The following is a 9,827-nucleotide window of genomic DNA, read 5'->3' as shown; positions in this document are numbered from 1 at the left end:
AATATGCTTGGTGAATCAGTAAATAAATTGAAATTGAATCAAGGGGTGTTATAATATGCGTATAGATCCCTACTATTATTGATAGATAAAATTACCGATTCCTGTGCTCTACATGAGGATGCTTGTAATTCTACACTTGTAGTTTTTGAGATGAAGATTCTCAAAAGAGTTTCCTGCGTAAAACTTCAAAGGAAACACTCTTATTTAGGGGCAGCCGGGCAGTCATGTTCTCAAAGAAACAACTCGACCGACATCACAAAAGAAAATCGTCCACGGCGAAAGACATTAACTCTTCATTGGACCTGTCATTTCTTAGTACTTACATATTTTCTGATACATAAAACACTTTGCAATAATTGACGTTCTTACAAACCCCTACATTTTTGTTGTTTAATATTTTTAATAAATTTATTTATTTTTATTTATTTTATTATATTTTTTTGCGCATTTATGTACCGAAAATTTGTTACTCCAACAAGTTAGACTGAGTCCCTAATATACCCCCGGCGCCAAGTCAATTTTAAGTATCTCGCTATGAACTTCTATATAACATGAGTAATTACTTCCACTGACTCCGCAATCGGAACCCAAGTAGACTGTAGAAGGGGGGGGGGGGGTAGACATGTACAGTCTAATAATGCATATCATATGATATCAGGTTCAGGAACTAGGAGGCCTTTCTCCTGACCGAGGCACTGTTCATGAATTACGGTATAAGCATAAGAAAGACAAAATGCATATAATTTTGTATATATATTGAAAACATGAGATTTGTCCTCTCCATCCTCGTGTGACTTATCAATAATAATGGTTGAAAGTGGAAAAACTTTATTTCCACTCAATATAGTTAAATTTAATTAATAACCAAGAAAATGTGAATGTTGTCACCTTTTTATTCTAAAGGTGCTGGACATACAGAAACAGAAGTATATGTTAATTAACATAAGAAAATCACACATTTTCGTCTTGCAGAATAATGAAAATAGATAAAAACTTGTTGAAATGACAAATTTTAATTGTCAACAGTGTAAAAAAAAATCTGCTAATTCATAAATATGTACAAATCAATTGTAGATATTAAGATATCAATGTATGATAAGACATGCAGTAGACGAAATACCAGCATAAATCTCAACTGATTCGATACACAAGAGCTTGTTCTACGTACGATCAATTTTTAAATCGGAGGCAGGCTGCTGACAAACAAGTTGATGGCAGGGGTTTCAACAATCTCGATTAAAGTCAACATTTTGCAAATTCTCTGGTCGCTATCAGGGATTTTAAACACTCATTTTAGGTCCGAATAACGGCCCTTTCCCCTCGCCAAAAAGACCAATTTTTTCCCAAATTAACCTGCACTTTTCCCAATAATAAAAACTGGTGAAAAACGTATTTGTTAAACTGAATAATTTATGTACGACATCACAAAGATGCATCAATTCTAGATGATTTAGAAAGAATAGTCGAAAATTTTAAGAGCTTAAAGAAAAGAAAGTGAAGTATGTAAAATAAAAGAAGAATGACATCAAGTTGACCTTATTTGGGTTTGATTTCTTGTTTGGTTTGATATACTTAGCATATTTGCAATAATGGCAAGGTTTTCCCAATTTGATCAAAATGTTGACAAATTTTCCCAATTCAAAAGCCACAGAACCCTTTTGAAAAATATTGAAAAATCACTGGTTATAGCGATCTGGTTTGCCAACACAACTTATCATTGGGTCAAATGCTGTTTGACGTATTTCATATCGATTGTTAGGCAGTTCTTGGCACACTGATTTTGACCACGGATAACTCCGTTTACCTGATGAAGATATAGGGCCCACGGCGGGTGTGATCGGTCGACAGAGGATGCTTACTCCTCTTAGACGCCTGATCCCATCTCTGGTGTGTCCAGGGGTCCGTGTTTGCCCAACTATCTATTTTGTATTGCTTATAGGATTTATGAGATTGATCACTGTTTGTTATCTTCACCTTTCATGTGTATGATCTACGAATGAGGCCGATAAGCCTATTTGTCTTGTTAAAAAAAACTTGAATTTGTTTTCAACTAGAACACCTAAATTTTTTTTAAAACTCGGAGGCATCCAGCTTCACTACAACATACGAGGCGTGTTTCTTCACGCAGTACGTATAATTGAAGTTATTGTGACCCAAATGGAGTACGTGGCACTTGTCCGCATTGAATGGAAGTCACCAAGTGTCAGCCCATGTCACAAGACTGTTCACGCCTGATTGGATCTAAGTTATAAACACATGAGAAAACTTTGGTGTCGTCAATATCTCACACAGCGATTTCACAATACTTGATAAGTCATTGATATACGCCACAAACAAAACAAGCCCTAGACAGCTACCTTGTGACACTCCGCTCGCTACTGGTAACCATTCAGAAAAACTGTCTTTGACATGTGCCCTCTGCAATCAGAAAATCCGCGGTTGAATCCATTTCAACACGCCTAACACCTGTGCATATGACTTAAGCTTATTGAGTAGGCGAAGATAGGGTCACACTGTCAAATTGCTTTGGAGAAATCTCTAGATAGATGGCATCTACTGTGACACTGGTCAGTATCTAGATACTCACGTCACTTGTCCAGTGTTGAATATATTTATGCATGATCCGACCTATATATTTATAACAATTATGAATACAGGGATTATAATATTAATATGATACTATACACATAATATTAAATGATAGTAAAGAATAAACATTGCAGGACAATAAAACTACTTTAGATTATACTTGAGTTTTCAATGGTTCAAACAATTTCCATTTCTTTTCCATATGATATGCTCTGTATTTTTCACGCAATCCGTTTTTCTGCTTCGTGTACATTAATCCAGATAGCTTTATAAGTATTCCGCGACAGATGATTTCCTTTATATTTTGTAATTTATATATATAATGATAATTTGCAAAGTTTACAATTTCGATTTCTGTGAACACCCTGAAAGATAAGAATAAATTCTCATCAGTTTTAATATCTGTCGCCGAATAAATATGATCCCATATATTGTTCGTCTATAAAAGAAACAAGTTGAATTACCAAACATACAATATAAGGAATAAAAATCCATGATTTGTTCGTATTTCTGGGAATATAAAAATCTACGTTATACGCGAATAACCTTGGTACAAATTGTTTGATTTCGTCCACAAATATCTAAATGCAGAATCGGAATAGGTTTTGATTTCCGGTATTTCAAGTTTGGAAGGACACTATTATGCGCCACCTTTGTCTTATCTAGGCTCGAACAGTTACAGAAAGGTAAAATATGATACCTCTTGTTATATTTAGGAGGAAAACTCATTTGATCTTACGTATTTTCAAGATAAATGGTCGTTGGCTTTAGATTTAAGATGTTCGATAATTTCAGCAGAGGAAATTCAGATGAAACTGAAAGGCAAGGCTTTTGATTTTTTTTTTTTTTTTTTTTACATTTGGAGTTATGGCGGGGGAGGGGGTATTGGCAGTCAGTCACAAGATTTGAGATAACTGAAACAGGAAAACAATATTATTTCAAATGAAGAGGGATTTTTTTTTTTTTTTTTTACAAACCCTTTCAGGCCTTTGCCAGAGTTGAGTTGCATATTTCATGTATTATATAGAACAGCTCATCAGCTGAATAGATTTATTTCTAATTCAGAATCCAAACAGGGCATAAGGAGAATGGTATACATAAGGAAAGAAAACCAAAATATATAGGCTAGTTAACTTGGTTATCATAAATGAAAGCTTTGACATCTAGCTTACACACTAGGTGCTCACTAAAGAAAGCTTGAACATCTAGCTTACACACTAGGTGCTCAGTAAAGAAAGCTTGGACATGATATACAGATGTTCAGGAATCATCATGTCTTTGTGTTCATCCAATTTTGTCTGTCTATCGTCTGCCCTCCTATCCCGCTGTGTGTCCAGAACAGAACTGTGTAACTATGTAATGGAGAGGTATTTGTTTGAAAAAAAATTTCATGACTCACAAGCAATGTCATTTAGGCAATGTCAAGGTTACTTTGTAATATTTTTCAAGAAGAAATATTTGTCTAAGCCAACACATACTGATAGTAATGTAGAAACACAAGAGAGTCATATTTGGCATATAAATTGCTTTTGACCACACAATTTGTCATGACCCCAAACCATTTGGTCAAGGTCTTAAAAAAATGTAAATATCTGTTCCAAAACTAGCTTTATTATAGAAATACCATTGATAGTGATACTTGGTGCAATGGTTGCTAACACTGTGTCATGACCCTGAATCAAGGTCATTTAGTGAAGGTTAATATCACTAGGGTAAAAATAGATACACAGTTATCCTGGCCTGTTGGTCAAGATCAAGGTCACTGGTTAGAAGTGTATGTTCTTTGTCATAACTTGTAAATTGTGAGAGACAGTATGAACTTTATATATGTAAAGGTTGTTTATGACCAGGCAATATGTGTGACTGTGAAAAAAGGTCATTTGGCCAAGATTAAGGTTATTGATAAATTACTTACTTCTCCAGGGCATAAAGCAGAAGTCCGAAGAAATGAATATTGCTTCATATCATAAAAACTTCATCTGGTTCTCATTGTTTGAATGAAAAATTCCCACCGTGCACCATTATCATACAACTCTTCTGATTTAAGGTTTTCATTACGTAATATTCCGATGACCATTAAGGCCAGTGGTTCTTAATTTTCTAACTGGGACAAAAGTTTTCAACACCTCTGAACCTTTGAAATTTAACATTTTATTTTAAAGATCTTTATATCTAGACCAGTCTGATTACACACACACCCCTTCTCCTTACACTCAGCAGTGTAAGGAGAATGGGGTGGTTTTAATCAGACTGTATATAGGCCAATTGAAAGGATTTTACATACATGTTGACGGTGCTACTATTGGACAAGGGCAGTATATTATGACGGTGCTACTATTGGACAAGGGCAGTATATTATGACGGTGCTACTATTGGACAAGGGCAGTATATTATGACGGTGCTACTATTGGACAAGGGCAGTATATTATGACGGTGCTACTATTGGACAAGGGCAGTATATTATGGGGAAAAGAGGTTGCTAACTGAAACTACCCTTAATTAGATCCACATGGGAATATTTTAATAATTCATGTTACCATTTGTAGATTAGATTCTGCTGTGGACTTTTGCAATGATTTCGCTGTCAACCACTGCTCTGAGAGCAGCCAGAAGTTTCTTCTCTCCAATACTACAAACCAACACCATCAGCAGGTGCCTCTGTACAACTTACCAGAGATGTCCCTTCATCAGTTCAAATCAAACAATATTTAGACCCACACAACAGTTCCTCGTGCCTTCTACGATCACAGTAGAACAAACACGAGCATATCAGCCGAGGGGCGTTCCTAAGTTAAGATGCAGACATTGTTATTTCGTTAGCAGACATGGTCAAACATTTGTGGAATGTACCAGTAAGAAGAGACATCGGCAGTTTCAAATTATTGGGAAAAGTCGTCGATTTAAGGATGATTTAACGAAAGGAAGGTTCAAAGAATTTGTTTATAATGATTACAAACACAGAAGATTTTATCGATTTGGAGAATCTATGTGGTCAAAAGAGGATTTAATTGGTGACAGAATAGGAAAAGACTTGTAGAAAGTTGTGTATAGCAAAGTTTGAATTTATAATAAATCAGACCAGGCAGTCTCTTCTATCTTGTGTTTACATTTACATCAGTCTGTTGAATCTCTTGGACTGAACTTTATCAATCTGGTGAATGAAATCCTTGGAGAAGGAGGGAAGTTAGTCATTGTGAAATTGAATTAAAGAATCCTCTTGGCATCAGTCTTGTCAGTAGAAATTTCTGATCTTCATCTGTCAAATCCTCCGATTGGCTACTATTAGTAGTCCTTTACAATGTGCACCAGTCTGTTAGTGCTAAGTCCTTAATTTCTGGTCTGCACCAGTCTGTTAGTAGTCCTATCAGTAAAATTCTCTGGGAGTACATCAGTAAAATTCTCTGGGGTACATCAGTAAAAATCTCTGGGGTACATCAATAGAATTCTCTAGGGTACATCAGTAAAATTCTCTGGGAGTACATCAGTAAAATTCTCTGGGGGTCATCGGTAGAATTCTCTAGGGTACATCAGTAAAATTCTCTGGGGGTACATCAGTAAAATTCTCTGGGGGTACATCAGTAAAATTCTCTGGGGTACATCAGTAAAAATCTCTGGGGTACATCAGTAGAATTCTCTGGGGTACATCAGTAAAATTCTTTGGGGTACATCAGTAAAATTCTCTGGGGTACATCAGTAAAAATCTCTGGGGGTACATCAGTAGAATTCTCTGGGGTACATCAGTAAAATTCTCTGGGGTACATCGGTAGAATTCTCTGGGGGTACATCGGTAGAATTCTCTGGGGTACATCAGTAAAATTCTCTAGGGTACCTCAGTAGAATTCTCTGGGGGTACATCGGTAGAATTCTCTGGGGGTACATCGGTAGAATTCTCTGGTAACATTAGTCTGGTCAGGAGAATGTTCTGGGGGTACATCGGTAGAATTCTCTGGGGGTACATCAGTAAAATTCTCTGGGGTACATCAGTAAAATTCTCTAAGGTACCTCAGTAGAATTCTCTGGGGGTACATCGGTAAAATTCTCTGGGTAACATCAGTCTGGTCAGGAGAATGTTCTGGGGGTACATCGGTAGAATTCTCTGGGGCGTGCATTTGGAGGCTTAATAAGATAGTTTGTCGCCGTTTCTTCGATCGTAATCTTTGTAAAAAGCCTTCATTTTAAGCCAGATGAACCTAATAAGGTTGTGTAATTACCTATCAACAAGAACAATAAGCCATTTAAAATCGATTGTTCTGGCTAATCCTGTGTTTTCATAATTGAAACACGATGCTTTTATATAGTTCTGAACTTTAACTTGATTATTGCAGGCCTGTATTCTGAATTTTCCCACGGATAGTATGCTTTATAAATCCAGTTGATCTGGAGTTCAAGTAGATGTGTGCAATCGGGTGCATGTAAAATGTACTGCGCCTATTTGAGTTAGAGCTGGAGTGATGAATTATGGAATACACATGGAGACGACAAGAATTAAACAGTTCTTGGACAGTAGTGGTCACCCGAGAGTCGCCAGAGAGAAGGTCAGTGTTTGGTATATATTCTGAAGGTATGTCCTAACTTGAATAAAACATTAATTGTTCAAGAAAATAATATAGGGTAGTATACGTCTTTAACTGAGTAAAATGTCAAAAATCTTCGAATTTCTTTCAATTAATGGTCTTCCCAATTCTGCTCGTCTGTAGATAAAAAAAAAACATATAGTAAGTGGGGTGAAAGAAATGAATGAGGAGGAGGGGGGGGGGGGGGGCGCATCGTTAAAGCAAAGTATCTAGGGTGAAGCCTCGAGATGGTCCCAGGGAGCGAAGTTCCTGGATTTCGGGGGGTGGGGTGGGGTGCTAATTGAGGTGAAGTTGGCTCAGAGAAAATATCTTATTCATGTCTTTATCTATATTTGGGAGGTTATGCACTCCCTCCAAGTCTGTCCTGAGTTTATACGTGTTACCATAGGTTTTGTTAATTTAGATTCCCCTTTTCCATCGTTAATAATGCAGGAAGATGTGTTAGGCCCTCTGAACTCTAATGCTCCGTCTTTGCGTGCCGTGTTGGGTCTATTTCCTTCCATTTTGTATCAAAACATAATTGGGGAAAATTTCTTAGACTTTTCGGATGTTTTCCTGTGGACAAGTGATATTGGACTTGATAATGAAAGCAATGTCCAATTATGCAACTGTTATCAACCGATCAGCAGCCGGGCTGAGGATAGTCGCTGTTCTCCAGTAAATGGTACCAGATTGCAAAATAGAACCATAAATCAGAGAGGGTAACATATCAAGCTATTTCGGTAAACTCTGTCAATAACTGATCTGACTGGACGCCTTTGAAGAGAGTAGTAATCAACGACCCTGCAATTGACACCGAAGCAATATCCAAATGCGGGAAAATGAATGGTTTGAGGGAGCGCTTATGGCCCGTAATTCATTCTGGAGTGATCTGAAGTGCTTCCAAATTGGTTTTTCTTCCTGCCAGAGTCTTATTTATCATGTATATTTGCCGTAAGATCATTTTGAGGAATGGGACTTGTGAGAAAAGGTAAGTTTGCTGCAAGAGGGTCCCTATTTCGCTATAGGACAGGGAATTTGCTGTAACATGGTAGGTACGAATTGGTATATTCATTCATTCTGCTAATCTGCATGCAACTGTTTGATGTAGGATTTAAAAAAAAAAGAAGAATTTCGATGAGAACGCCATATAAACTACAGAATGTAATCTCTTCTCAAATAGCTGAGTCGGAAAAATTCTTATAGTGCTTGCTTAATTCAATCCATAATTTAGATTTTACTTTTCAACAGAAAGTCTACACCTTTACTGTAGTATTTTTACAAGCCGTTTTTGTTTTTCCACGAAAGAAAAAGTTACAATCATAGAAAAGGTTCTTTACGGCACCTTACGCCACTGACCACTTGATTAACTGATTACTGGATTAACTGACCACTGGATTCACTGACCACATGGTTTCATATTAAGGAAACGTGAACATGGTAATCCTATAGAACTTTATTTTGATTTGACAATGTCTAAGGCAGCGATTCCACTTCAAGATGATCTAGCACAGCTTGTTGAGGTTCACACCGTCCTGTCAGCTCACACCCAGTAATATAACTTCTCAGAAGAAATAATTATATCCCAGAATCTTCATACTACGTGGTACCTGCACGCGACTTATTATACCACGATGGTCCCTGCACGTGATTCCTCATATCAAGTTGGTCCCTGCACGTGATTCCTCATACCACTGTGGCCCCTGCACGTGATTCTTCATACCACGGTGGTCCCTGCACGTGATTCTTCATATCAGGGTGGTCCCTGCACGTGATTCTTCATATCAGGGTGGTCCCTGCACGTGATTCTTCATATCAGGGTGGTCCCTGCACGTGATTCCTCATATCAGGGTGGTCCTGAACGTGATTCTTCATATCAAGGTGGTCCCTGCACGTGATTCTTCATATCAGGGTGGTCCATGCACGTGATTCCTCATATCAGGGTGGTCCTGAACGTGATTCTTCATATCAGGGTGGTCCCTGCACGTGATTCTTCATATCAGGGTGGTCCCTGCACGTGATTCTTCATATCAGGGTGGTCCATGCACGTGATTCCTCATATCAGGGTGGTCCCTGAACGTGATTCTTCATATCAGGGTGGTCCCTGCACGTGATTCTTCATATCAGGGTGGTCCCTGCACGTGATCCTTCATATCAGGGTGCTCCCTGCACGTGATTCTTCATATCAGGGTGCTCCCTGCACGTGATTCTTCATACCACGGTGGCCCCTGACGACTCCTCCGTCTCTAATCTAATTCCTGCTCCCAGTGTATGGCGACATATGAATGTTAACGACTCACCCATTGATTTCCTGTTAACGTTTAAAAATCGTTCAATTCTTCAGGTACAAAGTCTGCTATAAAAGTAATATTTGATATAAAATCAAAGTTAGATTAAGCATAAAACACCGGAGATAAAATTAGCGCAGACGTATCTCATTTCGCTTATAATATATCACTCAAAGGTATGTTCGACGGAAAGACAACACAAATGAAAATTTCGTGAGATACACGTAAAAGAGTGACAGTTTCTTTTTTCTCTCGTTTAATCGTGGATTGGACAAATTTAGGTATGTATGTATTCTGTCTCTGAATACATTATTAGACTCTGTACACAAATATACTAATTAGAATTTTCAGTTTCATAAATAGGTAGATGTCGGAGAAGATGGTGTCTTCATTCCGA

General features: G+C 37.7%; 1 long non-coding RNA gene across 1 annotated transcript; it reads left to right on the top strand.

Annotated features, from left to right (window-relative positions):
* Positions 1–3,131: 3,131 nt before the first annotated feature.
* On the top strand, positions 3,132–5,679 carry LOC125671220 (uncharacterized). Its single transcript, XR_007368548.2, has 2 exons — positions 3,132–3,275; positions 5,136–5,679. It is a non-coding gene; the product is annotated as an uncharacterized LOC125671220 (long non-coding RNA).
* The last annotated feature ends 4,148 nt before the right edge of the window (positions 5,680–9,827 follow it).

This window comes from Ostrea edulis, chromosome 1 (genome assembly GCF_947568905.1).
Source record: "Ostrea edulis chromosome 1, xbOstEdul1.1, whole genome shotgun sequence".
In the NCBI taxonomy this organism is placed as follows: Eukaryota; Metazoa; Mollusca; class Bivalvia; order Ostreida; family Ostreidae; genus Ostrea; species Ostrea edulis.
This window is presented reverse-complemented; position numbering and strand designations above follow the sequence as displayed.